The sequence below is a fragment of the Lathamus discolor genome, chromosome 1 (assembly GCF_037157495.1).
Source record: "Lathamus discolor isolate bLatDis1 chromosome 1, bLatDis1.hap1, whole genome shotgun sequence".
In the NCBI taxonomy this organism is placed as follows: Eukaryota; Metazoa; Chordata; class Aves; order Psittaciformes; family Psittacidae; genus Lathamus; species Lathamus discolor.
In genome coordinates, this window is record NC_088884.1 from 13167496 (window position 1) to 13193500 (window position 26005).

Here is a 26005-nt window from a genome sequence, read left to right on the forward strand (position 1 = left end):
GCTAAGTCTAACTATTCCAATGGGAAAGCTTCCCATAGGTTTCAGAGCAGCTCTGCCAGTAAGAGGACAGGAGGGGTAACACTTGCTCAGTGTGTTGAAACTGCCTAATAAGAGGATGAAGTGCCCAAGCTCAAGGGTTGACATTTCCCAGCAAAAGCAGGGAAAAATGCCCCAGCACTAATGCTTGAGGTGCACTGGGGCTGAAGTTAGCCACTAAATCACTGCAGAAGATGGCAGGAAGGAGGGTTTTCATTGCTTCAAGCAGATTATAAAACCAGTAATAAAACAAAGTGCAGAAGGGATTCTCCAAATGCAGCTGTGATTAAGACAATGCTATGTTACCACCACAAATGTGGTAATAGGAATTCCTGACATCTTTTATTGTGAAAAAAATTATTGAGGAATCTGAAACACAAATTTGGAACAGCTTTTCTGTGGACATGATTCTGTGACACTGCCAACAAATGCAGAAATGGTAGAAAGATGAAACCTTAAGTACATTTGTCACTATAACGGCTTGCAAGTCCGGATCATTTGTCCTTCTTTTTTTTTTTTTTTTGCCATGAAGTAGTTCAAAATGTCATAAAAAGACAGCTGGGGATTTCTTGGGGTCTTAAGAAAAAAAAAAAACGTAGGTTAACATCAGAAATTCTCTTGCCTTCCATGAAAAAAGTGCGTAACTCCCAATATATGGTGTTACTGCAGGCAAGAAAAGAGATTATCAGCTATAGTGTTGGCAGTAGCAGCCAGTGAGAAGATCTTGAGCTGTGTGTAATTTATAAGCAGTTCAGGTACAGCTGTCCTGTGCACGGCTTCCAGCCTCTACAGGCGTGTAGTTGATGGGTTATCTGAAACCCTAGCTGTAGGACGAAACAACCAGCATGATGTGTTGAGGATGCCTTTGCCAGTTTATACTGAGCCCCATGAATTCCGGTGCAGTGAAACAGAGGAGTTTACATTTCTATGCTACTATTTCTATTCATATTGAGCTTCCTTTTAGAAGTGTCTGATTTATGTGAGGTATAATAAACATGTAAGATGTAATTGAGCTGCTTGGTGAAGTCAAGATTTGTATAAATGTGATTCCACATAATCAAATACCTGATCAATAGCATCAAATCCCAATCAGTGCTATCAGTAAATTCATGTACACCTCATTTGTGATTTTAGAATCACAGAATCATTTATGTTGGAAAAGACCTTATCTTAATCTAATACAAAAAGCTGGCAAAGCTGTGACTAAACAGGCCTTACTCTATTCACATATTGCATGACAAAAAGGCTCTTTATGAGAGCTTCAAATCCTAGGTCAACCTAAATAATCCCCCAGTCACTCCAAACAGACCACCCCCTGGTAAGATGTGAGGCATCCTGGAGAACCTATTGCTTTTTGTCACAAGGGTTCCTCTTCTCCATCATAAACCCTCTTCCTCCTGCATCCCTCTTAAAAACACTGCAGAAATTACATTAATGGAAGCCCGTACTGGTTTCATTCCTATTAAACTACATGTGAATGTAGTAGAGAAGACTCACTTTATGTTACTTTAAGAAACAGGTTTCCTAAAAAAGTGAAAAAAAAAAAAAAGTAAAACCAAGTAGAAAACTTTCTGATACCTCTGTCCCATTTGGAAAGTCTGCCAGTTCCCAGCTCACAGCCCTTGGCTGAGACTTCTCCCTAGAGCCATCTCTCATTTCCTATCAAAAAGCGCAAGGGAACAGCATGCTCTGTCCCAGAAGGAGGACAAAGCCTGGCCAAATTTGTGAGCGCTCTGCAGTCACTCCCTGCAGATATGAAATCCCACTCATTTCCCAGTAAGAACATTTTCAAAGGGGCCTAGTTTTCCAGACCTTAAATAAGGAACATGTTTAGGAAGAGTCCACTTTCAGCCCCACCATGAAATGCTATGTACTTTGGTCCCTAAAACCAGTTGAAACTCCCTTACAGAATGTAAACCGGAATTTGGCACAGACTGGCTACAAGTTGAAACACTCAGTAAAGCACTTTGTGGTTATGGTCCCTAACATGTAAGCTCATTATTTTGCTGGTCTGATGAGTTAAAAGATTCCATTTATTCAGATGGCAGTGTTTTCCTATAAGGAAATACAGCCTGTGCTCTCCCAAAGTGTCTGCTGGGATATAAAAGCGATCATCATTACTGTAGCCACATATGGACACTTATTAATACAGTTCTTCATTTCGATCAGTTAATCCAGTCCAATTTTGTATTTCATGTCTAACACCATTTTCCGGTCAGCCTCATGACACAAAAATGTCAAACTGCTGGCATTCATCTGATGCCAAGAGCACCAGTGAGACTTTTTGAGTCTGCTGGGCTTCTCCACATGGAAATAAACAAACAGCCTGAGGATAATTACATCCTGCAACAGGGTGCAGTGGGAAGAGACTTGCATCTTATGAATAAGACCATCATTCCCATTCCCTTTGAAGAAGGATTCAGGGTAGGAGATCAGTTGCTGGGATGAAGACAGACAAACACTGTGGTCAGGTCAGATTCTAGCACCCGGAGGAAAACTCTGTGTTTGACCTCTCCACTGTGAAAGGTTTGCAGATTTCTGTGCTATTATCTTAATGTAGTCTACCTGCTTCAAACAAACCTTGAGGGGTACACTTTGTTGTCTACAACCGTTTTATATTCTGCCACACTGTTCCATCAGTTAACAAGCCCCCTGTGCATTACTGCTGTAGGAGGCAGCAGGAATACCTGTACCAGATCCAGGCTTTAAGACACTAAACCCATTTGTAAAATAAGGAATGAGATGTAGCTCAAAAAGCTCAGCTGAAAAACTCTAGTTTCACTGACCTACATTAATCAATGAATTTAGAGCTTCCAGCTCAAGAGGCAGGTGAATAATTGTTTTTACAAAGTAATCCTTAGTGTGCCAGCCTTTCTTTTTTCTTCTTTAGTAAAAATGCTACCAGTAGAAATCCTAAAACATGAGCTCCTCTTACCAATGTCTCCTAAAAGATTAAAGACCTTGTTTCCAACATACTGAAATATCACTGCGCTGTGAATAATGTCTTCAGCAAATGAGATAAAGGAGTTTCAGTTCTCTTGCTGCTCAGCTAAGTCAAATGAGCTTTTGGTGCTATCAATGAGCAATGAGTTTAACCAAACTCACCTCCGTCGTCCCTTCACTGTTATTTACAGGGCAATGCAAAGAGAAAGAAAACATGGCTATTCTCAGTTACTGCTGAAAAGCTAGCACCCAGGGAACACATTTGTTGAGTAAGCAGGTATTAGATACAGACAAACACATATTGACATATTTTTTGGTAATAAGCATAGAAGTATTCATAGGTTACTTGCTTAAAATGATTCTATTCAATTATCAATTTTAACTGTCTGAAGATGTATTCAATCAGTAATTGTAATTTGTAAAAGTAATTTGATTATTCTCAGTGATCACTTTACCAATACAGTAGGAAAAGCAAAAACAAATAAATGGCTAGTAATAGTGTATAACACAGTGATGTATGGGAAGAAATACTTTTTATTGTGTTATTAATAATTTAGAAGCATGCTCCTGTTAGCAAAGATATACACAAAGATATTTCTTTATTGCTAACCTACTATTTTGCTTTTGGTACAATCCCAACTGCATGATCATTTATTACACATTAATTCCTGTTATTAATTCCTCTCATTAATACGCATGATTTCTGCTCTCTTTTCCAGTAACAAATGAAAACCAATACAGACCAGAAGAAACCTTTCCTTTTATTTACCAGAGGCATAACTCAAAAGTCCGACAATGTCACTTTACTGCAACAGGGAGTGAGAACTGATTTGTGGTCATTCGAGTTCACACAATGCCCAAAGTATCAGCTCCTGAAGTTTCTTATTTTCCTAAATAGTCACCCCTTCAGTTATTAACTGTACTGAATGGATCTGCTCTGCAGCCTAAAGCAAGAGCAAAATCAATAAGATCTGGTACAAGGCATCAATTCCCTGATTGCAAATGTATTTATTACAGGATAATTCCCCAGAATTAAGCCCAGGCTGATTACAATTTGCAAAGTTGCAATTTGAGAAAACCAAGAGCTGTAATTTAATCTTTGATGTTACAATCAGAACGAGAGAATATTCCAACAGGTTATTAATGAAGACTTCTGTCCACAATAAGCTGCTTTTTTTTGAACAATATCCCTTACTAATCAGATACTTGCAAGACCTTCCCTTCTTACGCCTTTTCTCTGTATAGTATCCTGAAATATTTCTTGGTATTTTAAATTCTGTAATTACTGAGGAAATTGGGGAGAAGAACAACAAAGAATTCTGCTCTTCCTCTAATTACCTATGTTAACAGCACATAGTTGCTGGGCTTCCTTTGTTTTAATAGCTTTTATTCAAGCTGTTTTCTCTGTAGTGACTGAAATATTTATATACACTCCTTTGAAAATCTCAGCCAAAAAGACTAAAGATCACAGTCCCTAGTGAATTTCAATGGACCCTGGATACCTTTCTCAAATACCTTGGAAAATCCTAGCAGTTATTTGCTGGAGAAAATTAGTATTTCCACCTCTTTACTATTTATTACTATATCTGTTTCCTCATTTAACACAGGTAATTTAAATACCTCAGTTTCAATGGGGGGGAAATGAGGACGTTGTTATAAGATTAACACTGTGAGTGTAGTTGTGATGCTTTTTATTTGTGACAGTAAAAGAACGTAAGTAGTATTTATTCACTGATACGCTTAGTGGCAAAGCACTGAAACAGCTGAGCCATATTTCAATAAACCACATATGCTCTGAAATCAGTATTTGAGTGTGCAACCCTTCCCTGTATACATTGTCATTCTCTCTCACAGAAACAGGTTGCCACTATTTTACTTAGTTCCTGTTATTCACAATGTTAGGTATTCCCTAATTAACCAAATGAGAGGAGTTCAGGATTATTTTTTTTCTGCTGTTAGCTATTCTCTTTTTTTATATCTGCTTTCATGGTTGAAAGCCTGCTCAATCTGCAAAATCTGCATTTCAGGTGATATTTCATGTCAGAAGCCGAGAAAATACAATCAGACCTCCATGGCAAATGCAGAATGACTAGCACATTTGCAAGCAGCCAGCTATCGTACACATCTTTCCCGTTACTACTGTGTGAGCTCTTCACTGATGTCACTGCCAGCCCCCCAGGTTCCCAGCCTGGAGTTCACATGCCCAGAAGCGTGTTTGCACCACCACGCGCGAGATGCGGTGTTTACCAGGGAGGATTTTTCCCTGTCTCCCTCTCTCCTTCCTCTCTAGATGCCCCTCTTCGCTATACATGCATAGGCTTCATCTCGCTGCAAAAACTGTTGTGGCTACAGCCAGGGGCCAGTGAGCTCCTCCCAGACCTGCTCTGTGACTCAGCACCCAGCAGGCCTGCAGGATCCCAGGAACCAGCACTGCCTCTCCCCACCAGCTGAATGTAGTCTTTATCCCGGAGACAGTCAGCTTTCCCCAGTGTGGGAAGGAAGGACAAACCCCTGCGTATGCCCACCTTCACACAGCAGGTAGGATGCAGCCTGCCAGGGCTAACCTGTACAACAAGGCACGTGCTTCCACACAGAACAGTGAGCTCAAAAATGTCACGTTTTCAGTCGAACAATACTAACGTAGCCTGATTTCTGGGACAGCAATTTTCCAGCTGATTATTAGGTAATTAACAGCCAAACACACACTGCTCATTGAGGCAGGGGTCTGTATGCGTTTCTGTGCAGTGTGGCATAAGGACTCAGGGATCCCAAACTGGCCAAATCAGGGGTTACTAGATGCGAATGGAAAATAATGATGAAAACTCAAAATAAAAAGGCATTTACCTAAGGAATGGTAGCATTCTGTTGCCTGCAATATGGACTGGCAACACCTTGCTCCTTCACACAGCAAACAGCTTTCAGGTTTATTAAAGCAGCTATTTCTCAGTACTCTGTGACAGTATATCTCGAAAAGTATGGGTACATCTTCAAGTTACTGAACACAGAAACTAAGCATTTGTACGGTGTTTTCCAAAATATGAAAATCTACAAATGCATAAAATATTAATGATACAGACATTTTTAAGCATTTATTGTGGTAAATAATTTAACAGGCAAGAAAAATGTAATTTTACTTATCTTCTTTTAAAAGATTATATTTTCACTGTACACCGACAGTGGCTAGACAATTCAGTATACCCTAAACTGTCAAATGTGCAAATAAAAAGAATGTAGAATGCTTTTAAATTTTTTATTCTTTTCTTCCAGCAAATTCCATAATTACCTTTGCATGTAAAATCTCTGACAGTACATACTTTTGTGAAGGACAATAAGGGCAGGCTTCTCTATTCCCTGAATGACAGCCCAGACTTCTATCCAAAATGTAACAGTTTGATCATCTTAGTTATTTACAGAACAGCCAAGCAATAGATTCTGGGAGTTGTTTTCCTGACACACATTTTACTGTAGCCTGCAAATGTTACAGAAAATGTGCAGATAGAGGGAAGGAGGGGGGGGGGGGGGGGAGAAAGTTAATGGAATTTCATTGTCATTATTCAGTTAGGACCGCTAATGAAATAGATCATGTTATTATATTGATCATCTCGGTGACTGTTCTGCCCCTCCCCACAATGCAGTCATCTATAGCAGATAAAAATTGATCAGAAATGCAGACTCCAGAACAAACTGCAGGATTCAGGAAGTATAACAGAATTTGGTCTCAGCAACATTTAAACAACCATTTAAAAACAATCAGACTAGTAGGATCCATGCAGCCGTATCCACCCGAGAATCCTGACTCTGCATTCCAGCACAGATATCTGAGTCAACCACACTGCATCATCATAATCCTGCCTCAGCATACTGCCTCTTCTGCGCTCAAATCCACAAATAAAAAATGCCCCCTTTTTTTACCTTAGACGGAGAATTCCAGCTTGTCCTTTTGTTCATAATAACTATTCCAAGTTTGTATGTTACAGGGATGGTTACAGCAATAAACTTCACAGATCCTCTCCTGCGGCAGAAAGCAAATTAGAAAAAAGGCTTCAAACTGTGACCTCAGAGCAAAGCACAGCCGTTAGCATCCCTCAGCCAGCCTTCAGTGGAAAGCAGTTTAGGCAGCAGGAAAACCGGCTCTGTACATGGCTGCAATGCTTTCAAATCAGGCATTCCGTGCTGTAAGCTCGGGGATTTATATCTTCTTAAATAGGCCGTCCCACTCAATGCTGCTTGTGTGCATGAAAATATGAAGCATTTCACTGCAGTCACTTTATGCAAGAAACTACCCCAGTCATCTTTACAATCTCTGTCACTCTGCTCTGAGACTAAAGAATGAGCACAGCATGCATAATTCATGCATTAAAATCTTCTGTGCACTTCCTGCAGCAACTGTTACATCCAGTAATGGGATATTGATCAGCTCATCACTAAAACAATCAGGGCTGGGCAATTGCTTTACTGCAACACATAATATTCCATCCAAAAGGGGATGCAGGCGCAGGCATCCCCCCTGCAGCACTCAAGCATAACTCTAACATATGTGGTGTGGCATTTACATATTGCAGAGTGTTTAATCTGGACTCTGGATTTCTCTGACCTTCTAAAAATGCTGCATTATCTGAGCCTTTTATCTGAAGTCAGTATTCCCTGCAGCCTGTTTCTCCTTTTAACTCTACGCAGCATGAGAAGCAAATATGCTTTCCTAACCTCACATTTACAGCACAGTGAACCACCAGAAGCAAAGAGCAGATATAAGTATCTTCTACCCCTTCTACCCCACGAGACAGTCCTTGCCCCATATACACCTGCACCTTGTTCGTAGCAGCAAACTAGACCACTCTCACTTGAATCCTTTCATTACAATGCATACATTATATCCTATCTGAAGAGATGCACGTATACATCATTTTTGTCTAGCACAACTCACATAACTTGTATCTGCCAGATCAATTAGAATAGGTCCCAAAGCTTCTACTTCTTCCCACAGATCTGTGCATCTTTTCAGTACACTCCCTTTTCTTGCACCCCTGTCATTTAAACAAGCCTCATCACAGGTTACCAACCAGCCTCCAGCAGCCTTTGGGCAGTCCCACCCTCTGACTGCCACATGCTTCTCCCTCCACACACAGGAAAATCATGACTGCCAATTTCAAAGGAAAAACGTGAGAGAGGGAAGGCAGACAAAAGGAAAACGCTAGAGCCATGACTGAGATGAAACTCCAAAGCAATATTTAAAGATAAAGTAACAAGAATCTTTAGTTACCCTGGTGTGGACAAACAGCATAGTCACCAGCATGGGAACCGCACAGACCTGTAGTTTCCTGAAATCTATGGAATTATTCCTTACTCTTGATGGAATTTGAGTATGAGGTTTTATCACTAAAATACCTCATCATCACTAAAATACAGAACTGTCACTGGGTTTTGTTTGAAAATCAATTCAAGAGGCCAGTAAGACTTATAATAATTATTTCTTCCTGGGATCAAAGACTGTACAATTGGCAAAACAGAAAACCTTGATGGGACTGCAGCATGAACAGAGACATGCCACATACTGATGAAAATCTGAATCTGGGGTAAACTGTCAACTCTCCTGCAATTGTATGCATCCAGTACCTCCTGAGTAAGTTAATGGAAAATTGTCTGAAGCAGACAGGATTTGGCATACGGTCTGGAAACTAGAATGAATAGAGGCTTTTTTCAGAGGAAAATCAGGAAGACATTTTGCTTGGTTTGCCTCTTACCAAAGCAATCCCTTTTCAGCATACGCTGTATCTAATGGGTTTCCCTCATACTAAGGCACACTGATACAGTTAGTGATCTGGCAAGAGTGTCTCCAAGAAATTACCATATAGGTTGTTGGTATGTCCTTTCTCAACAGTTACCAAGGCCATAATACAACAGCAGTTAATCTCTACTTTGTGATACGTCAGAAACAGCAGTTCAGGTTATCACATTCTTCACCCATTATTATACCCTGAGTGCTGGGTCACAATCATCTCTGGCAAGCATTAAGCTAGAAGTTACAAATCATATCAGCAAACATGACGTTACAAAGCTGTCTGATTAATTAATCAGATTAGAATGGAAAGAAACCTCACAGAGATGAGATTTGTGCCCCAGGTCATGCAATCCCCATGAGCTTGCTCTGGTCTTTAATCAGTTATAAGGAGCAAGTTTACTGGGGAAAATATGCTCATGTAGGCACTGCAGACTAGTTTATCCTATGCTTATCACTACAGTGGACATCTGCCACTTCTTGCTTTGCTGGGATTAAGCTCCAGATAAAGATGTCTAAATTTGGATGGCTCACAGTGCATGCTTGCACACAAGGAAGGTGCTCATCATCTGTCAGAAGACTGCTAGAACCTGTGTGGCTGTCCAACTCTTGCAATGTATTTAAGGGTGAGTTGAATCATTCCCATCTCCATTGACTATGTCAACTAGTCAAAGGAAGACTAGAAGCACTGAGGAATAAAGTAAGTCTTCCTTCCACTACAGAACTTCATAAGAAGCATAGACAATAAAAAGAAACTAGTGCCACTTTCTTTGGAAGAAGACAAAGATAAGAAGGGTTTTACTCTTTGTATGGGTAAAGTCTAGAAACTGGGAAAAATTAGTGTTTTGTTGAAGTTACTGGTGTCAGCAAACACAAATATGGGTGTTTGTTACAGGTGCATTTCATCACATTGAAGTACTGCTGATGTATTTCACTGTGTTAGACACATCCCAAAGAAATCTGACAATCCATGTTGATAGAACATCAGCCTTCTTTGTGTATATATTTATATTTTTTAGCATTCACTGATTTGCCAGTGATGAAAAACATGTAATGAAAATGCCCTGCTCTCCTTGCTTTATTACTCCGGTTCCACAATTCCAATATAAATTATCATACCAGACATTCGCATTCTTACTATGTCTAGGTAAGAAATTGGAACCTCACAGGCTTAAGCACTAAGATTTACGCTTCATCATGAATACCTGTTTCAGTACAATATACATAGCTTCCCAGCCCTCCTGGCACATCACCCCTTCAAAGCAGAAACTCCAGGCTTGGGAACCTTTTACCCAATTTGAAATGCAAAAGTGCTCACGGGTCTAGAAGATTTTAATATAGGCTACACAGTAGACTGTCAGGCAGTCTCAATCACAAGATCAATATAGAGCAGATATTCTCTACGTTCCAAGAGCACAAAGCTGTTTAATGCAGCCATTTCTTGTAGATGTCTTACAAATCTTCATTTTATTTCTCTAACTGGTTGACCCAAGACCACTGTTTCATGCACCTCTTTCTATTATTCTTTTGTTACTCTCCCTCACTGTAGTCCAACCCTGTCCTTGGTTCACAGAATCATAAAATCATTTAGGTTGGAAAAGACATTTAAGATCATCTTTAATAACACTACCAAGTTCACCACTAAACCATGTTCCGAAGCACCACTTCTCATCAACAGCACCTTTCTCTTCTGCTCCTCTTCCTACACTGAGCAAAAGCTCCATTATTCCACAATAAATTAATTCTGTTCTTCACATTTTCTAGGTAGAAAAATCTTATTCTACCATTTATCACATCCACAATGACTGTCACTTTCTTGACTGCAGTTCCCAAATCCTCCTATCCCTACTTTTCTTTCCATGTCTATTTCTCCAACAGAAATCTGACAACACAACTTGATTTTTATTTCCTTCACTTTCCATACTCCATCCTCGAGGCACAGAAAATGCTTGTGCTCAGTACTGCTATATGTTCCACCTTCCACAGAGCCACAGCTGTCTTACATAGTTTCCTTATTTCCTTCAGAAACTCATTTCCCCCTCCCTGCCTGCTTTAATTCTCTTCCCATTCTCACTGTTTTTATCCTTTCACAAAGAAAAAACCTCCTTAGTGTTTCTCTTAGCCTCACTTGCTTTTGCAGCCACCATTACATCTTCCTGCTGCCTTTCAACACTACAGACCTTTAAAACTACCACATGAAGTTCCTCTCTTCCTTTCCTCCTGGCTTTTGCCTTTTGCACTCTAACAGAAGCTCTTGAAATCTCTTAGCATTTGTCGTTATCCAGACCTCAGGAGCAGGGCTCATTTTTCATTCTTCCTGAGATGCCAACAGTTTTTCATGGTTAGTTTTTACCTCTGAACTTTCTGCTCCCTCTCCAGCTTTGCTCTGGATGTCATTCAAAGAAAAAACTTCATGCTTTTTTCTACGCTCTGCAGAGTATTACTTGGTCTTCTTTCCTCTTAACACGTTGCTACAATCTCACCTACAAACACAATGTCAGCTGCCATCTCCTCTTTGTATGCTACACCTCTACTCCAGTAAGACCACCTCTTTTCAAATTGGTATCTCAGCTGGTATTTCTGATACTGTTAATTCAGGCATCAGCTTAAACTCAACATAGCCAAATTGGGGATTGTATTAACCCTCCCCATCCTGCCAGAAACTTCCTAAATCACTGTGTACAGTGACACCATCTAGCCTCAAATTTAAGATACTTGTCTGAATGTTATCTCCACCCCACATCATCCTTAGGTCATCAAATCCAGGCCAAGTTTTGCGGAATCTTTCTGCACAATATTGCTCATACACAATATGCGCTTAATTAAAACCCTTGTCTGGATCCTCATTATCCCAGAAATAGATTAATACAAAATTCTGCCCCCTGCCTGGACAAACACAGCATCTAATCTGAGTGCTACTGCAAGCACTGTTCTTCTGGTGCATCACTCCAACTGTGTGACCTCTCCCCTCGCATCCCTCTGCTCCCTTCCTTGGCATCTCAAATACAAGCAACTTCATGTTCCCTTCCATGGACTGCTCTCATTAGTATTCTCACTTGGTTCTGAACAGCCAACTTACAATTAGTCTTTAACTTATTTTTCATTAGCCCCTTGTTCAATTTTCAGTCAAGCACTTCAGTGCTTCCTCCCATTACACTTCAAGCTTTGGAAGAACTCTCTGCAACACCTGCAAACTCACTGCATTGCCCTCCTCCAAATCCTTTCTTAAATACTCTTTGCTACCATAATTACAAAAAAATTGACAGCACGTAGGCTGCTCAGGAAAACTGGGACCACCATCTATCCTCATGGCCGATTTTCTTTCACTGTTTCTTTGCAATTCCCCACCTGTCTTTGCCTTTTATGCTATACTTCCACTCATAAGTACTTACAAGTGATTCTCACTAGGACAGGGACAAACCTTTTAGTTTGTTTGTTCAAAGGGGTCACTGGTTGATGACTGTGGCTATTCAGTACAACATTAATCAACAGTACCAGAGAGTATAGGAGACTGGGAATCTTATAGCAGTCATCTAATAGAACCCAGCGTTTCAGAAATAGAGCCTGTGGCAGGCCAAAGTTCCTACTGAGGAGTCTTATGAGGCTGAATGAAATCAGGGGTTCCAGTTCAGTTGTTTAAGCTGAAAATGTGACTTTGTGGTTCTATGGACCACTTAAACATGTTCCCCAACCAAACAAATGCTTGTTTTGCTTTACTGTTTAAGTCAGTGTTCTGAAATATCAAATATACCAATTCATTATATGAAAATGCTTTAATAATTGTTCTGAAACAATCCAAATATTTAATACAATTATATAGATTGTATGCCAATATAGTTGTCCCTACTACGTATATTATACTGCATCTTATTATATAGCACAGGCTTAAATATCATTCTACATATTATATAGTTATAAAAAATAATATAAAACGAGTAGTTATGATAGACTACAGACTACTATATATATCTGCCATATTTCAGGTGTAAAAGAGATTCTGTATATACTGAGAAAAATCCCACTTTTCATGTTCACTGTTTTATATGAAATCTAAGACTTTCTTCTCCTTCCATGCAGGTCCTCAATATGAGGCAGTTGTTACTCAAAACATCACTTGACTTTTAAGAGCTAGCCACACACACAGAGCTGGAGACAGTACTATGTTTATGCTCTCCTAGGCCTTTGGTTTCAAACAGCAACAAAGGCTATATTCAAGATAACAGACAAAACTTCCTTCCAAACACTTTCCCACACTTCCAGAGTGATTTATTTCAAATCACTGCTGCTCCAAAACCAGCATGAAGTGCAGCATGACTTGCTCCAGTATATCCCTCTACAGACTGTCTGTAATACTGATGGGAAAATGCTGTTCTACAGGTCTTTTCTTCACCTGGTTTTCTGGTCACATCATTCTCCTCAGGCCAAAAGCCCGAGCCCACTACAGACTGAATTTCTGCATGCATTTTGAGCTCTTGTGCTCAGCAAAACCTCTTTTATATTATATTTTTCTGCATCTTCATTACCGCTGTTTTTGCACTTTAGCGTGCATGCTTCCTCTATGATGTTTCTGACCTCTGAATTGATTTTTCTATCCACCATTAGTTCAGAACTCTCTTCATTCAGTTTATTGGTCCTCATTCATCACACTAACAACTTACACCACTGGATAAACAAAGCAAGCTCTTATACTTGACCCAGTAGCAACACCCTGTTGGGTTGCCCTTTCTGATATCCTCATCCAAAGAGGGATCCAAAAATTCAGGGAACACCACAGGAGTCAACTGAGTTATGTGTTTTGGTGAAAAGTAGAAAAAGCCGAATATCCATTACTGTGATCAGAAATTCAAGGTCAGTGCCTGTGCAGAGCATAGCAACAAGTTCAGGGCTGCCAGCTCTTTAAGTGTGCAGTTCAAGCCAATGAATGTTTCCAGTTGACTGAAATGCTTTAACTACAAGCTGTTTACCATACAAACTAGAGACAAACTGCTGCATTCAAAGATGCTGATGGGGTTGCTCTGAAAAGGGTTGGGCGGGAGGGTATTGTTGGTTGAGGGCAGGGGCACAGGCAGCTGGGGGCCACAGACAGCCCCTCGCCCCAGAGCACAAGCTCGTGGCTCCTGAACACACAGTGTGGGCCTGGGCTGATTGCAACCACGGCAGCCATGGATCGGGAGCACTGGACAAAGTTATTGTGACGGGGCAGGTCTGAGGTCCTGCCAAGATGGGAAGGGGGCAGGGCAGGGATAGAGACAGCAGCGTGCTTGGCCAGACACAACTGCAGTTGAAACACAGCACAGGCAAGGTCCCAGGCAAGCCAGCCTAAAACAGATCCCGGAAAGGGGGAGAAGGCTTCTCACAGCTTCCCTACAAATCTAACCCCAGCCTATACAGCTCCACCATTTGGAGCTGAACACTGGAAGGTAACTCCATGGAAGGGGAAGGATCCACACAGCCTGCCAGCCTGCTGGTGCTCTCAGGAGCCTGACATCTACTGTGAGCAGGAATGAAAAAAAATGAGATTTTCCAGGAAGACTGGCAGGAGATGGGGAGCAATAAAAAGAAATACACAAGCGTGTGGCATGGTCTAGAGCTATGGGAACAGAAGCTATGGAAAGAGTGCAGAATTGGAACACCAACCAAAAACGTCAAGGACATCAGCAGAACAGCAAGAGGAAGGCCAATGAGCAGGCAAGGACAAGCCAGGGCACACAAACATGGGGAAGCAGGTGCAGTAAAACTGAGTGGAGGTGAAAAATGGGAGGCACTCAATGGCAGCCTGGATGCAGCTCAATGGACTGAGAGCGAACAGAGTGGTTGAGGCTAAAGTGAGGAGCAAGGATTTGAGGCAGCAGTGCTGCATGACACACCGTTATCTTCTTTGCCTCCTGTTTTCATACGACTGTGGTGGTGACTTTTTCTATCTGTAAAATGCTCTGGCGCATAGCGTGTGTCAGAAGGGAGAGACTGGCAGAGCCTGCTGTCCCTCTCTGCCTGCCACAGAGGGCCACTCTGCTGAAGTCTACCCAGCCAGCTCCAGAGACCCTGGTCCCAATTCTGCAACATTATATGTCCACAGGTGATAAATAACCTGGTGACCTGGAAAAAAAGTATTTTAGATGCCAAACCACAAAGATACCACCTTACATTGCCTGCAGCAAATTAACACCAGTAACAAAGTACCCAATATTCAGAGGGGTTTTTCTCCTGCTCACTTTTTAATCTGCATATTTGGATTTTTATCTGTTTTCTATTCGGTCCGCAAACTGCTCAGAGAGGGCATATTGCATAGCTACTTCTCAGAGTGGACTGCTGCCCTTCCTGTTGTACCAATGGAGGAAATGAGGGTACCTTCTCCCATAACGACACACTGAATGCTAGAAGAAATACATTATTTGCTTGCTTGTTTTTACGCCATTCATTTGCTTGCTTGTTTTTACTCCATTCCCTCCTAGCTCTGCATGCCACACTACACTTTTGAATGAAGAAAATGTTCCCTGATATATGGGATATATGCATGGGATAGCATTTGGCTGCATGCAAATCACAGGAAAACTGAGGTGGGAGGCCAGTATTTAATCTTCATCTTCATGTCAAACGTACTTGCCAGTCAGTACCACCCAGTGTTTTCAAATGCAGGTCAACTCAGATCAGTAGCCTGCCAGTCAAGAAGCAAAAGTGACATGAAATAAACAGAAAGACTCCTGCTTCCCTGCCATCAACAGCCTGCACTGTCAGTGACAATCATCCTCTGCGACTCACCACCAGCACACAGCCCTCTCTCCTCCTTGCCAGGGCATAGCTTTTGACTTTGTCATCTTCATGTGTTCACAGCTCTCTGAATCAACTGATGCTCCATCACACACACACACACACACTCACGCCCCATTAGTCCCACCTTACCAGAGAGAAAATAAACCTACAAATACAGATGGCAAAAGCAGTGATTTTTAGCTTGCGAACAACTGTGTTCCTCCAAATAAAAACCAAATCAGACATTCAGGTTCTCCTAGGAAGGCTCTTCCCTTTCAGTAACATGCATTCCCAGGTCCAAGACCTATCACGCTTTTAATCCTCCACCTTCTCCTTAACTCACAGTGAGAAATTACTAACTGCAAACACACAGACAATATAAAAATGAGCAGTTCTAAATATGCATCACACATTGTAGGGGCAAGATCTTAGCAACTAATGGAAGTCAAAAACTCTCGCTTATCAGTGAGAATTCGTGGGAAATCAATTAAACCTCTCAATTTCACCACTCTGAGGGAAAACCCAAAACTAAAACAAAGCAGGATTGTCAGTTCCTCAAAACTGGGAACGAGAAGAACTTTTTCCTTTAACTCTTACTTTCTAGCCTATGCCAATGATCGGTTTACATGACTTTTAGAATTACTACCTCCTCCCCAAATGGCAATCCTGCACAGACTTTGGGGGCTTTATGTGTTCTTTTTCTCAGCAAAAGGCAGATCACTGAGTCACACTGGAACCTGAACGAACAGACTAATGTCTAAAACCTCTGCATAGTAGGCAGTGCTTTATGAGAAACGCAACATATGATATGAACTACAAAACACGAAGGTTGGGAACACTACATAGGTTAATCCCAGCTGTTTAGCTTGTTTTAAAAGAAATAAAAGCAATATAACTAAAACCAAATTCCCAACTGGGACAAAACCCAGTCATCTTTTGAGGAAGTATGAGCTCAATTTCAAGACCCAAAGTGAAACGTGTCATGTACAGGATATAAGGCAGGAATATTGTTTTCAAATGAATAAACACTATGTAAATAAAAAATGAAGGAAACTTCTGAATGGGTGAGGTCTATTTCTGACCAAACAAATGACTAAAGTTGCACAGATTACTTGATTTTAATAGTACGAACAGAAAAAGTTCTGAATAACACAGTATCACATAGCCATCTTATGTACACAAATGTAAACGTTCACCAACTTTTTAACACACAAGGATTAAGGTAACCATCTCACAGATTTTTTGTTGTTGTTTTTTAAAATGAAATTTTATGCAAATTAAGTATTTCCAGTCATTGGCTAATTCTTTTTTCTTCCACAGTTCCAGGACCAAGCTTTTCCTTTTTCAGGCAGATGGTGGGGTGGCTGAAGGACTGCAGCATTCTCCCACTGCTTACAGAGACACTCGCAGAACTTCACTGCAGTGCGTATGGTCCTGTGTAGACCAATTCAAGAAAGCTTCTAGAAAGCTCTTCTTTCAGCTACTGAGGTCTGCACAAACTAACAACAGTCCCTCGACAAAACCAGGAAATGTTCCATATGAGCAGTACCACCATATGAGACTAAATACTGGGCTTTATGGGATAAAGCAACTGAAAGCAAAAAAAGAAAAGCAGCTGCAACAGTGCCTTTTTATAGCAACCCATCTAACTAGTCAGGCAAGTAACTGAAAAAGAACTGTTTGGGCCTCTGAGTTTATAGAAGTTACTCTTTAGAATCACAGAATAGTTAGGGTTGGAAAGGACCTCAAGATCATCCAGTTCCAACACCCCTGCCATGAGCAGGGACACCTCACACTAAACCATGTCACCCAAGGCTATGTGCAACCTGGCTTTGAACACAGCCACCAATGGAGCATTCACAGCCTCCCTGGGCAACCCATTCCAGTGCCTCACAACCCTCACAGTAAAGAACTTCCTCATTATAACCAATCTAAACTTCCCCTGTTTAAGTTTTAACTTATTACCCCTTCTCCTGTCGCTATAGTCCCTGACGAAGAGTTCCAACAGTTCCATGTCCTTTTTATGTTGAGGACACCAGAACTGCACACAATACTCCAGGTGAGGTCTCACAAGAGCAGAGTAGAGGGGCAGGATCACCTCTTTCAACGTGCTGGTCACGCTCCTTTTGATGCAGCCCAGGATATGGTTGGCTTTCTGGGTTGCGAGCGCACACTGAAGCCGGCTCATGTTCGTTTTCTCTTTATTTATATATTTCACAGTTGAAGTATTAACAGGCAACAGAGACTAGTTCTTTGACAGAAAAATGCTCAGCATATTTCAAATGAAAGTAATCCGTGGTGAATAGCTTAATGGGTATCTACAGCAATACACCATAATGTGTCCGCGAAGATAAAGCAGCAACATTATTAAAAAGTACATCTGTATCAAAATACCAAATATCCAAGCCTTCTAGTTATCTCAGGTGAGGATTTTCACTTGTGAGGAATGTGAGAAGATACTGTTCTTATGTGCTAGCTTAATTGCGTGCTTGGGGGCTATAATTTTGGGGTTTACAAAAAGCAATAGAGCAGGTTGAAGGAGGTGATCCTGCCCCTCTACTCTGCTCTCCTGAGACCTCACCTGGAGTATTGTGTGCAGTTCTGGTGTCCTCAACATAAAAAGGACATGGAACTGCTGGAACAAGTCCAGAGGAGGCCACAAGGATGATCAGGGGACTGGAGCACCTCCCGTATGAAGACAGGCTGAGGAAGTTGGGGCTGTTCAGCCTGGAGAAGAGAAGGCTGCGTGGAGACCTCATAGCAGCCTTCCAGTATCTGAAGGGGGCCTATAGGGATGCTGGGGAGGGACTCTTCACTAGGGACTGTAGTGACAGGACAAGGGGTAATGGGTTAAAACGTAAACAGGGGAAGTTTAGATTGGTTATAAGGAGGAAATTCTTTCCTGTTAGGGTGGTGAGACACTGGAATCGGTTGCCCAGGGAGGTTGTGAATGCTCCATCAATGGCAGTGCTCAAGGCCAGCTTGGACATAGCCTTGGGTGAGATGGTTTAGTGTGAGGTGTCCCTGCCCATGGCAGGGGGATTGGTACTAGATGTTCCCTTCTCAAACCCAAACCATTCTATGATTCTATTCTTTACACAAAGCTTTTGCTTACAACAGCAGCAGAAGCTAAGGGTACTGACAAATAATGAATCAGTGATCAGATCCTAAAATACAATTGCAAATAACACCATTTGGCATTTAAGATCTGACTAATTGTGATTGATAGAGCCCACCTGTTCTGTAGCAGTTTCACTAACCAGAAGTTTCACCAAATTTCACACAGAAAGTATAAGTCTGTTCAAGCATCAGGGTGATCTAAAACAAGACAACTGCAGGCATACAACTTTTAAAATAAGAACAGAATCTATCTATTAGAGAATTAAATATAAATTTATTTAGTGCTCTCTAAAGAGGAAAGAATTAAGTTAGTCTTGAACTTGAGAGTGGAATTGGCCATATTCCATCGCTTCGCCCTGTTTTCAGTGTGCTTTCTGCCAAAAAGCATGTAAAAGGTTTCATCCCTATCAGACTGATTAATGTCCTAAGATAACCTGACAACAAAAGAGTACAGGAATATTCTGGACAATTGAATTATAATCTTACCAAGGTATATGATATGTTATCACCTCTTAAAAAGCTAGCAATCTTTTGCGATAGGAGCACTGAACTTGCTAGATGTCTCTTACCAGAATCTTCTTCTCATTTCTGCATAAAAAACAAAACTGCTGCTGTGCTGCACAAAATACGGAGCACAAATTAGTGACATTTAAATGACCTATGTGAGTTTCTGAACTGTGGACAGGATTTTAAAAAGGGGGGGGGGGGTTAACCTATAGGCTCCAATTCTGCTACAGGGCTACAGGCAGTTTCTATTAACTTCAGCAGCAAGGTTGTTCAAGTGTGGGAAATGTTTGTTTCTTATTAATTAGTGATGTTTATCACAAAAGCATACAAAGACATCTGCTCTCTCTATAAAAACAAGCTGAGATACCAGTGAATACTGCTGTTGCTTGAAAAGACACTGCATGACTTTTAACTGGGGCTACCGCAGGGGACACAGAAATACTTGTCACTGACACCTGTCTAAAGCTGGATGGAGGAGGTGGGTTTGCACCAGTAAGCAGTGACTGCTGTCCTGCATCATGGGCAGTGACTATGCTGTTCTGACAAAAATCTGTGCAAGGGACACCCTCCATGAAGGATGACACAGCTTGTCAAAAACAAACCCTATGTAACTCTCTGACAACTGAGGTTTTATTGTCTCCTCTGTCTCCACCTCTAGTTCCTCAGCAATGTATGTGTACCTTCAGGAATTCTGTTTCCAGTAAAAACAATGTGCATGGTATATTTTGGACAAGAGAGCAGGAGGTAGCTGGGCCAGCTGCCTGTGCCACCCTGGCATATGGAATCTGGGACTGAAAACCTTCAGAGGGAGGGAAATAGCGTGACTTCTCCGCAGGCTTTGATCCCGAAGCTGAGCAGGCCCATACTGTGCCTTCTGCATTCCCAGGGGAGTGTCTGTTCCAGGATGTCACCCACTCAGAAGTAGCCTGCCATGCAGTGATGGGTTTGTTGCTGGAGTTGTAGTGACAGGAAGTCTAGAGAACAAAACCACAGAACTGGAGAAAATACATGGTTTCTATGATTCTCTCTGTAGTGCTACAAGGTGTCTGGAAAGTACCTACACTATTCATTTTAAAAGACTACTTTAAAAACCTGTGTAGAAACATAGCAGTACAAATGGTTGGGTCACTACTCTGTGGCAGCCTTTGGTCTTCCACCAAACCAGCTCACTTTCCTGGGTTCTCCTTTAAAAAAACAGACTCCTATCATTCTTAAAAAAAAAAAAAAAACACAAGCAACAAAACCCAAAACAAAACAAAACAAAACCCAAAACAAACTAAAAATAGATAGACAGACAAACAGATAGGATCTCACTGCATTTCCAACTTTCATGGAAATGAAAAGTTAATTGCTTATTTTGGCCTTTGCATGTTGCTACAACACACACCATTTACTTCACATCTGACTCCAGTCACATTCTCCACATCCTTTCCAACTTTCTTTCAGCCACAGCATCACTTTGCTTGTGATCAGATCTGAGTCACCCAAGACTTGGGTTTTATTGGAAGCTGCTGCTAGGAAAAAGGCCTTCAGCTCCATGTCACCCAACTGGATGAGGAAAAGACATGTGCTGACATCCAGCAGTTTCACAGAAATGCTCCTGAGTGTGTTAAAACTCACAAAAGACTACCAAACTCACAAAAGACTACCAAGTAGCATTTCATACAAGCAGGGTAAGACCTGTCCTGGACTGCTTCAGCATTCTAAATTGCCACTGACAGAAATGGACACCTACGTTATCTTCACTGAGATCCTTCCCCGCATGTTCATCACAATGGAGATGTAAGAATCAACAATGCATAAGTCACTAGGAAGGATCAATGCGGTTAGGCTACACTTTAATATTCACCTCTAAGAGCTGTAGAAATGCTCACACAAAAGTAGGAAAAGCTTGTTAGAATGACCCAGCCTTGACTCTGGCACTTACTGAAGTCATTCTCAAATTCTTCTTTTTAATGACACAAAGACCAAACTCCAAGATCCTTAGTTAGGTTCCTAGCTTCTCCGTCTTTTCCTAGATTTGAAAAGGAAGAATTTTTGCCTTTTAAAGGCTAATTTTTAAAACTCAAGTCAGACTGTCTTGTTATCCTCAATGATGGCTGTTTTGAAGATTCATTATCTAATCACAGTCCACCTCCAAATCCCAAAGGAAGTCTCTCTACCAAAAATAGTAATAAATGCAGTATCAGTAGGCAAGTAAGTAAATAAATTGCATTAAGATTTTTAAGGCACATTTCTGAAATACTGGAACAGAGGTTCTAATTCCTGTCTGCGGTTAGATTCAGAGGGGAATTTACAGAGTAATACTATTCATTAATAATTATTGGTATAATTCCCTTATTATAATGATCAAGGAAGCTTTAAAATGCTCATTTGAAAGAGGTAACAATCATCTGGGCCCTGATCCAGCAAAGCACTTAAAAATGTTAATTTTCATCATGAAAATAACCAACTGGATTTGAACAGGACTGACACACTTAGGTTAAGATAATCTTGGCTTTGTTAAGCCTATAATGGGAAAATCAAGTAGAAGCATTATAAAAGTAATCCATGAAATCCTGCCAGAACTTTGCCTCATCATTACACCATTATCATACATTCTCCAAGGGGCTGCTTTCTTCTGGGAAGGAATGAAGTAAAATAAAGAACTTTGATAGGAAATAATTTTGGGGGAAAAGTCCGTTAAGCACACAAGCACACTTAAAACCAATATAAAATAGCTGGATGATCACAAAATACGTATCTGGTATGTAAGGCAAAGATTCGAGTGTCTGACCTGAACCTAAATCTTGAACCAGGTCTTCCACATCTGATTTTGAAACACGTTTTCTTCTTTAGTCACATTCTTCAATGAGCAGTTGCATGAGCTCCTTCAGAAACAAAGACTTGGACTAGGTTATCTGCGAGTTCAGTTTCAATTTGTAGAAGAAAAGGAAGAACACACTTTAAACATCTTGGCGATGTTTGCCTCTGGAGAGGGTGGGAGCCAATCACAGTAGTTATGTACGAACAAACTGCCAAACCTCTGTAATCTTTCTAGAAGGGATCCTGCTGCATCCAGCTTCAGTCTTTTTTATCTAACCTGATGCAGAGAGACTGCTCTAAGGCTGTGAGCTTGTCACAGCCTGTCAAGACTTCCCAAAACTATCTACTCAGCTGCTTAAAAGAAGCAGTGCACCTCTTCAGAGACCCCTATGGAAATTTGTTCTCTTTTGACCAAAGACTTTCTTAAGAACACTAAACTTTAAAGAAAAAAAAAAATCACGGTATTCAGCCTAAAATGTAGACAGGGCTTTCTGAAAGCATGTATCATCCTTTGGTTTTTGTACTGACCATGGAAAGAGTAGTGGTCAAGGAACAGCGCCTTTGAATTTCTGTGATATAATTTAAACTGGATTCCACTCCAGCATAATGAATTCTGAAGAGCCCAAATAAATTCATCTTCAGAAGTTTCTGAGACCAATCAGTATGATTTGCTGCCTTTTTTAGAATCATAGAATCATAGAATAGTTAAGAGTTGGAAAGAACCTTAAGATCATCTAGTTCCAACCCTCCTGCCATGGGCAGGGACACCTCACACTAAACCATGTCACCCAAGGCTATGTGCAACCTGGCCTTGAGCACTGGCACCGATGGAGCATTCACAACCTCCCTGGGCAACCAATTCCAGTGCCTCACCACCCTAACAGGAAAGAACTTCCTCCTTATATCCAATTTAAACTTCCCCTGTTTAAGTTTTAACCCATTACCCCTTGTCCTGTCACTACAATCCCTGACGAAGAGTCCCTCCCCAGCATCCCTATAGGCCCCCTTCAGATACTGGAAGGCTGCTCTGAGGTCTCCACGCAGCCTTCTCTTCTCCAGGCTGAACAGACCCAACTTTCTCAGCCTATCTTCCTCTGGACTTGTTCCAACAGTTCCATGTCCTTTTTATGTTGAGGACACCAGAACTGCACACAATACTCCAGGTGAGATCTCAAACATCTACAACATCTGATCATGCTCTCCTTTTACTTTTTTTTTTTTTGCTCGTATTTCAGACCAGTATTATTCTCTATGTATATATTTGAAGTATTTTGTTTTATGCATAGAGTCCAATAAATTCATTACCACTATCTGATAATAAAACCTATGATAACAAAAGCTCTTGGCTGTCACTTGCCCTATGCTGCTTCTAAACGAATGAAGCACAAGGAGGAATAAAACATAAGAGGAGGAGTTTCACACAAAACCGCATTTCAGATGCTCTGTCCATATTCCAGATACTTTTATAATGTAGCCTACCAAATTCTCAGTATTGGTTCCTTTCTCTCTTCTCTGTGCAGCCAGTGAACACTACAGTTCTACCCCAGTGAACGTAGCATTCAGAGACACACCCATTTCCTTCCCATCTCTCCATCCACTGCCCATTAACACAACACACATTTTTAATTAGACTTCACAACTACCTTTATCATAGAATCATAGAATCATAGAATAGTTAGGGTTGGAAAGGACCTCAAGACCATCTAGTTCCAACCCCCCTGCCATGGACAGGGACACCTCACACTAAACCATCCCACCCAAGGCTTCATCCAACCTGGCCTTGAACACTGCCAGGGATGGAGCATTCACAACCTCCCTGGGCAACCCATTCCCGTGTCACCCTAACAGGAAAGAATTTCCTCCTTATATCCAATCTAAACTTCCCCTGTTTAAGTTTTAACCGGTTACCCCTTGTCCTGTCACTACAGTCCCTGATGAAGAGACCCTCCCCAGCATCCCTATAGGCCCCCTTCAGACACTGGAAGGCTGCTATTAGGTCCCCACGCAGCCTTCTCTTCTCCAGGCTGAACAGCCCCAACTTCCTCAGCCTCTAATTATGCTTAGATTATTATTAATTATTATTATTATTAATTATTATTATTATTAAACATCTAATTATGCTTAGATTATTAGTGTTCGTAAAGTAATGTTGATGGGTTTCAACATTACATACTTATAACCTTTAATATCAAGTCATACCACCTCCCTCTGCTTACATGAAGCATGCAAAACAGCCAGAAAAAAAAGAACATAGTCATCAGGAGTCAAGAAACTAGGAAAAGATATAAAGGGTGTTTTATCATTACATGTTGCATGACGTTTCAACTCTATTAAATGTAGCTCAGCCCCAGAAAATATGATTACAAGTATCATTAACTGTATTAAAACGAGTTATATTTGAGTTACTGAAAAGACAGTGCACTGCTAGTGGAACGTAAACGGATTGCCTGACTCATTCAGACTGAAGGTTAATCCTAGAGGCTTCAGAAACCAAATGGAATAAAAAGCAAAAGCCCCACAACAGAACTCAAGAACATTCTGTTAATTATATTCACTTCTACATAGGTAAATTTGGGTAAAACATTTCATGACAAAAAATAAGCTGGCAGGCTAGATCAGAAAGTTCATCTGCATGCCACGAGGTGCAGGATTGTGCGGAGATGCTCAGCCCGCTCTGGAAGCAGCAGTAGAGCTGTGCCCAGCCTTCTGGAAAAGAGCAGTACTTGGTGTGGCTGCTGCACCACAATTTCATGTAATAGTGCTTCCCACCTCTGCACAGGTGGCATGAGCATATCACACACCTCTCCATGCCATGACATTGCAAAGGCTTGCTTGTACAGTTTAAACCATAACTATAGAGAGAGGGCTAGCAAGAACTGAGCGTGTAACAGATGTTATGAAGACAAGTGTTGCAGCAACTAGATCAGATGTAGGAATTTCCATATTTTATGACTACACTGACATTATATGCCGTGCTCCAGCTATGTCCTGATTTGAGATGAGACCTGAATGATAACTCCTCTTTACTTCCTTTTCTTATCTGGCTCTCCTGTCAAGGCACACCAGTTTCCTTTCAAATTAAGGTTGGAAAAAATCTGTGTTGTACTTACAGCGATCCACTAACATAAAAGGCTAGCAGATGAGGGCTGTTGGCATATGCACACGTCCCAAGATCAGGATTTTGCGGTGTACCACAGGTGGCATGCATACTGCCTATTTACCTACTCCAATATCTTGTCTAAGAGCAGCAAGTAGGAGACTGAAGAAAAAAATATTTGGATTTTCTTAGTGAACAGCTTTGTCCTCAACATTTTTTAAGCTTATGCCCTTAAACACAAAAAATGTATCCCTCTTAGCCTTAGGAAATATTCGTTGACTGTTCTTTGGAATTTTATTGACCTCTTTAAATATACTGTGATGATGACTTCAATAATAATTGAAGCAAAATATGTTTCCTTTTATTAATTTTAAATTATTTTTAATAATTCTATTACCATGCAACTTCTTTTTTAGTAGTGTTTGAAAGATTAAGTGGAACTTTATACACAGATGGTCAACTTTTGTTGACCATATTGTAGTTCTCCAGTTATACCTTCCTTGGAAGTATTCCATCTGCAAAATGGACTGACTTAATCAACTAATTACTTTGTAAAATATCTAGCCTGTGTGTCAAAACATTTCTCTAAAATGTCTACATATTCATATTTACCTATTCATATTTTTGAAGCTATTGTCTAACCTGTTCCACACTTTATACCTCTGAAGCATTTCTTATTTTATACTGAATAAATGCTTTCCTGAGTTGTCTAACATATCCCCAGCTCTCTGCAGTGATTGTTACTGAGGGAAAGCAACACATGCTACTACGAAAAGTAATCGTCCCAGTGTATCTTTCCTTCCGCTTGGTAATGCTCAAGTTTGACTGCCTTTATCCTGCCAAATCATTTACCTTTGGTTTTGCTCCTAGGTCATCTTCTTTGCTCTATTTCTTCTGGCTTCAAAGTACTCCTATTTTTATAAAACGTAATTCTTATTTAGTGTAATATCAGTTTTTCTCTGTCCCATGCC

General features: G+C 40.8%; 1 protein-coding gene across 1 annotated transcript in view; it reads right to left on the reverse strand.

Annotated features, from left to right (window-relative positions):
• CNTN1 (contactin 1) overlaps positions 1-26005 on the reverse strand; it is a 250194-nt gene that overhangs the window by 136363 nt on the left and 87826 nt on the right. Inside the window, exon 4 of the mRNA XM_065692968.1 lies at positions 6892-6991. The gene's annotated coding sequence lies outside the window, so the exon portion shown is untranslated. The remainder of the gene's footprint in view (positions 1-6891; positions 6992-26005) is intronic.